The 6,486-nt window shown below is 41.0% G+C and overlaps 1 non-coding gene across 1 annotated transcript; it reads right to left on the reverse strand.

The window, feature by feature from the left end:
• Window positions 1-473: 473 nt before the first annotated feature.
• LOC148577090 (small nucleolar RNA R71) lies at window positions 474-581 on the reverse strand. The gene has a single exon (XR_015903150.1). It is a non-coding gene; the product is annotated as a small nucleolar RNA R71 (small nucleolar RNA).
• Window positions 582-6,486: the final 5,905 nt, after the last annotated feature.

The following is a 6,486-nucleotide window of genomic DNA, read 5'->3' on the forward strand; positions in this document are numbered from 1 at the left end:
TGAAGAGGAAACTAAGAGAAGCTAAAATACAACAATCCAGATATAACCTTACAGAAATTTTTGAACAGGAAAAGGAGATGGCAGCCGAAAATAATAATAATGCAAGGAGCATGCTTGGTGACTTTACTGTACCTAATTCCAATTTACATGGAAGAAGCATCTCCATCCCTACCATTGGAGCAAACAATTTTGAGCTTAAACCTCAATTAGTTTCTCTGATGCAACAAAACTGCAAGTTTTATGGACTTCCATCTGAAGATCCCTTTCAGTTCTTAACTGAATTCTTGCAGATCTGTGATACTGTTAAGACTAATGGAGTAGACCCTGAAGTCTACAGGCTCATGCTTTTCCCTTTTGCTGTAAGAGACAGAGCTAGAGTGTGGTTGGACTCTCAACCCAAAGATAGCCTGAACTCTTGGGATAAGCTGGTCACGGCTTTCTTAGCCAAGTTCTTTTCTCCTCAAAAGCTGAGCAAGCTTAGAGTGGATGTTCAAACCTTCAGACAGAAAGAAGGTGAATCCCTCTATGAAGCTTGGGAGAGATACAAGCAACTGACCAAAAAGTGTCCTTCTGACATGCTTTTAGAATGGACCATCCTGGATATATTCTATGATGGTCTGTCTGAATTAGCTAAGATGTCATTGGATACTTCTGCAGGTGGATCCATTCACCTAAAGAAAATGCCTGCAGAAGCTCAAGAACTCATTGACATGGTTGCTAACAACCAGTTCATGTACACTTCTGAGAGGAATCCTGTGAGTAATGGGACGCCTCAGAAGAAGGAAGTTCTTGAAATTGATACTTTGAATGCCATATTGGCCCAGAATAAAATATTGACTCAGCAAGTCAATATGATTTCTCAGAGTCTGAATAGAATGCAAGCTGCATCTAACAGTACTCAAGAGGCATCTTCTGAAGAAGAAGCTTATAATCCTAAAAACCCTGCAATAGCAGAGGTGAATTACATGGGTGAACCATATGGAAACACCTATAATCCCTCATGGAGAAATCACCCAAATTTCTCATGGAAGGATCAACAAAAGCCTCAACAAGGCTTTAATAATGGTAGAAGAAACAGGTTTAGCAATAGCAAGCCTTTTCCATCATCCACTCAGCAACAGACAGAGAATTCTGAGCAGAATCCATCTAGCTTAGCAAATTTAGTCTCTGATCTATCTAAGGTCACTGTGAGTTTCATGAATGAAACAAGGTCCTCCATTAGAAATTTGGAGGCACAAGTAGGCCAGCTGAGTAAGAAGGTCACTGAAACCCCTCCTAGCACTCTCCCAAGCAATACAGAAGAAAATCCAAAGAGAGAGTGCAAGGCCATTGATATAACCATCATGGCCGAATCCAAGGAGGAAGGGGAGGACGTGAATTCCAAGGAGGAAGACCTCCTGGGACGTCTTGTGATCAACAAGGAGTTTCCCTCTAAGGAACCAAAGGAATCTGAGACTCATCTAGAGACCATAGAGATTCCATTGAACCTCCTTATGCCATTCATGAGCTCTGATGAGTATTCTTCTTCTGAAGAGAATGAGGATGTTACTGAAGAGCAAGTTGCCAAGTACCTTGGTGCAATCATGAAGCTGAATGCCAATTTATTTGGTAATGAAACCTGGGGAGATGAACCTCCCCTGTTCACCAATGAACTAAATGCATTGGATCAACTGAGATTGCCTCAGAAGAAACAGGATCCTAGAAAGTTCCTAATACCTTGTACCATAGGCACCATAACCTTTGAGAAGGCTCTATGTGACCTTGGGTCAGGGATAAACCTCATGCCACTCTCTGTAATGGAGAAGCTGGGAATATTTGAGGTACAAGCTGCTAAAATCTCACTAGAGATGGCAGACAACTCAAGAAAAGAGGCTTATGGACAAGTAGAGGACATGTTAGTAAAGGTTGAAGGCCTTTACATCCCTGCTGATTTCATAATCCTAGATACTGGGAAGGATGAGGATGAATCCATCATCCTTGGAAGACCCTTCCTAGCCACAGTAAGAGCTGTGATTGATGTGGACAGAGGAGAATTGATCCTTCAACTAAATGAGGACAACCTTGTATTTAAAACTCAAGGATCTCTCTCTACAACCATGGAGAGGAAGCATGAAAAGCTTCTCTCACTACAGAGTCAACCAGAGACCCCACAGTCAAACTCTAAGTTTGGTGTTGAACTCCCATATCCAAACTCTAAGTTTGGTGTTGGGAAGTCTCAACAATGCTCTGAACATCTGTGAGGCTCCATGAGAGCCCACTGTCAAGCTATTGACATTAAAGAAGCGCTTGTTGGGAGGCAACCCAATTTTTATTTATCTAATTTTATTTTTATTGTTCTTTCATGTTTTATTAGGTTCATGATCATGTGGAGTCACAAAATAAACATAAAAATTGAAAACAGAATAAAAAAACAGCAGAAGAAAAATCACACCCTGGAGGAGGATCTTACTGGCATTTAAACGCCAGTAAGGAGCATCTGTCTGGCGTTCAACGCCAGAACAGAGCATAGATCTGGCGTTGAACGCTAGAAACAAGCAGCATCCTGGCGTTCAGACGCCAGAAATGCACACTGAGGAAGAGCTGGCGCTGAACGCCAGAAACAAGCATCTGGCTGGCGTTCAACGCCAGAAACATGCTGCATCTGGGCGCTGAACGCCCAAAACAAGCATCAATTCGGCGTTTAAACGCCAGAATTGCATGCAAAGGCATTTTACATGCCTAATTGGTGCAGGGATGTAAATCCTTGACACCTCAAGATCTGTGGACCTCACAGGATCATCTCAGGATCTGTGGACCCCACAGGATCCTCACCTACCACCACTCATTCTCTTCCCTCTTCTCATTCATCCTCTCTTCCCAATAAACACCCTTTCCCAAAATCCTTCACCAATCAACTCAATCTCTCTTCCCTATTACCTCTTCACCGCTCACATCCATCCACTCTTCCCCATAAACCTACCTCATAAACTCCACCTACCTTCAAAATTCAAAATCAATTTCCCACCCAAACCCATCCCAAATGGCCGAACCCCACCCCTCTGCCTCCACTATATAAAGCCCCCCATTCTTCTTCATTTTCACACAACACAACCCTCTCTTCCCCTTCTTGGCCGAATACACCTCTCCCTCCCTCTTCTCCATTTCTTCTTCTTCTTCATCTATTCTTTCTTCTCTTGCTCGAGGGTGAGCAATATTCTAAGTTTGGTGTGGTAAAAGCATAAGCTTTTTGTTTTTTCATTACCATTGATGGCACCCAAGACCGGAGAATCCTCTAGAAAAGGGAAAGAGAAGACAAAAGCTTCCACCTCCGAGTCATGGGAGATGGAAAGATTCATCTCCAAAGCTCATCAAGACCACTTCTATGATGTTGTGGCCAAGAAGAAGGTGATCCCCGAGGTCCCTTTCAAGCTCAAGAGAAATGAGTATCTGGAGATCCGACATGAAATCCAAAGAAGAGGTTGGGAAGTTCTAACAAACCCCATCCAACAAGTCGGCATCCTAATGGTTCAAGAGTTCTATGCCAATGCATGGATCACTAAGAACCATGATCAAAGTAAGAACCCGAATCCAAAGAATTATATTACAATGGTTCGGGGGAAATACTTAGATTTTAGTCCGGAAAATGTGAGGTTGGCGTTCAACTTGCCTATGATGCAAGGAGATGCACGCCCCTACACTAGAAGGGTCAACTTTGATCAAAGGTTGGACCAAGTCCTCATGGACATATGTGTGGAAGGAGCTCAATGGAAGATTGACTCAAAAGGCAAACCGGTTCAACTTAGAAGACTGGACCTTAAGTCTGTAGCTAGAGGTTGGTTGGAGTTCATCCAACGCTCCATCATCCCCACTAGCAACCGATCTGAAGTTACTGTGGATCGGGCCATCATGATCCATAGCATCATGATTGGAGAGGAAGTAGAAGTTCATGAAGTCATCTCCCTTAAACTCTACAAAATAGCCAAAAAGCCCTCCCCCTTGGCAAGGCTAGCTTTCCCTCATCTTATTTGCCATCTATGTTACTTAGCTGGAGCTTTCATAGAAGGAGACATTCCCATTGAGGAAGAGAAGCCCATCACTAAGAAAAGGATGGAGTAAACAAGAGAGCCCACTTGTGGAGCTCAAGAAACGCATGAGGAAGCTCACCATCAAGAAATCCCTGAGATACCTCAAGGGATGCACTTTCCTCCACAGAATTTTTGGGAGCAAATCAACACCTCCCTAGGAGAATTAATTTCCAACATGGGAAAATTAAGGGTGGAACATCAAGAGCACTCCATCATCCTTCATGAAATTAGAGAAGATCAAAAAGCAATGAGGGAGGAGCAACAAAGACAAGGAAGAGACATAGAAGAGCTCAAGGACATCATTGGTTCCTCAAGAAGGAAGCGCCACCATCACTAAGGTGGACTCATTCCTTGTTCTTAAATCTTCTGTTTTTCGTTTTCTTTATGTTAAGTGCTTATCCATGTTTGTGTCTTATTATATGATCATTAGTATTTAGTAACTTTGTCTTAAAGTTATGAATGTCCTATGAATCCATCACCTCTCTTAAATAAAAATGTTTTAATTCAAAAGAACAAGAAGTACATGAATTTTGAATTTATCCTTGAACTTAGTTTAATTATATTGATGTGGTGACAATACTTTTTGTTTTCTGAATGAATGCTTGAACAGTGCATATGTCTTTTGAAGTAGTCGTTTTAGAATGTTAAATATGTTGGCTCTTGAAAGAATGATGACAAGGAGACATGTTATTTGATAATCTGAAAAATCATAAAAATGATTCTTGAAGCAAGAAAAAGCAGCAAAGAACAAAGCTTGCAGAAAAAAAAAAAGAAAAAAAAATAGCGAAAAAAAAGAGAGCAAAAGCAAGCAGAAAAAGCTAAAGCTCTTAAAATCAAGAGGCAAGAGCAAAAAGCTAGTAACCCTTAAAACCAAAAGGCATGGGTAAAGAAAAAGGATCCCAAGACTTTGAGCATCAGTGGATAGGAGGGCCTAAAGGAATAAAATCCTGGCCTAAGCGGCTAAACCAAGCTGTCCCTAACCATGTGCTTGTGGCGTGAAGGTGTCAAGTGAAAACTTGAAACTGAGCGGTTAAAGTCAAGGTCCAAAGCAAAAACAGAGTGTGCTTAAGAACCCTGGACACCTCTAATTGGGGACTTTAGCAAAGCTGAGTCACAATCTGAAAAGGTTCACCCAATTATGTGTCTGTGGCATTTATGTATCCGGTGGTAATACTGGAAAACAAAATGCTTAGGGCCACGGCCAAGACTCATAAAGTAGCTGTGTTCAAGAATCAACATACTGAGCTAGGAGAATCAATAATACTATCTGAAATCTGAGTTCCTATAGATGCCAATCATTCTGAACCTCAATGGATAAAGTGAGATGCCAAAACTATTCAAGAGGCAAAAAGCTACAAGTCCCGCTCATCTGATTGGAGCTATGTTTCATTGATAGTTTGGAATTTATAGTATATTCTCTTCTTTTTATCCTATTTGATTTTCAGTTGCTTGGGGACAAGCAACAATTTAAGTTTGGTGTTGTGATGAGCGGATAATTTATACGCTTTTTAGCATTATTTTTAGTATGTTTTTAGTAGAATCTAGTTACTTTTAGGGATGTTTTCTTTAGTTTTTATGTTAAATTCACATTTCTGGACTTTACTATGAGTTTGTGTGTTTTTCTGTGATTTCAGGTATTTTCTGGCTGAAATTGAGGGACTTGAGCAAAAATCAGATTCAGAGGTTGAAGAAGGACTGCTGATGCTATTGGATTCTAACCTCCCTGCACTCAAAGTGGATTTTCTGGAGCTACAGAACTCAAAATGGTGCGCTTCTAATTGCATTGGAAAGTAGACATCTAGGGCTTTCCAGAAATATATAATAGTCCATACTTTGGCTGAGTTTAGATGACGCAAAAGGGCGTTGACCAGTTCTATGCTGCAGTCTGGAGTTAAACGCCAGAAACACGTCACGTACCAGAGTTGAACACCAAAAACACGTTACAACTTGGTGTTCCACTTCAGAAGAAGCCTCTGCACGTGTAAACTTCAAGCTCAGCCCAAGCACACACCAAGTGGGCCTCGGAAGTGGATTTATGCATCAATTACTTATTTCTGTAAAACCTAGTAACTAGTTTAGTATAAATAGAACTTTTTATTAGTCTTTTAGACATCTTATGATTTTAAGTTCATCTTTAGGTCATATTGATCACGTTTGGGGGCTGGCCTCTCAGCCATGCCTGAACCTTCATCACTTATGTATTTTCAACGGTAGAGTTTTCTACACTCCATAGATTAAGGTGTGGAGCTTTGCTGTTCCTCATAAATTAATGCAAAGTACTACTATTTTTTATTCAATTCAACTTATTCCACTTCTAAGATATTCATTCGTACTCCAATATGAATGTGATAAATGTGACAATCATCATCATTCCCCCACGAACGCGTGCCTGACAACCACTTCCGTTCCACCTTAGATTGGA

The sequence above is a fragment of the Arachis ipaensis genome, chromosome B1 (genome assembly GCF_059453495.1).
Source record: "Arachis ipaensis isolate K30076 ecotype BB chromosome B1, ASM5945349v1, whole genome shotgun sequence".
Lineage (NCBI taxonomy): Eukaryota > Viridiplantae > Streptophyta > Magnoliopsida > Fabales > Fabaceae > Arachis > Arachis ipaensis.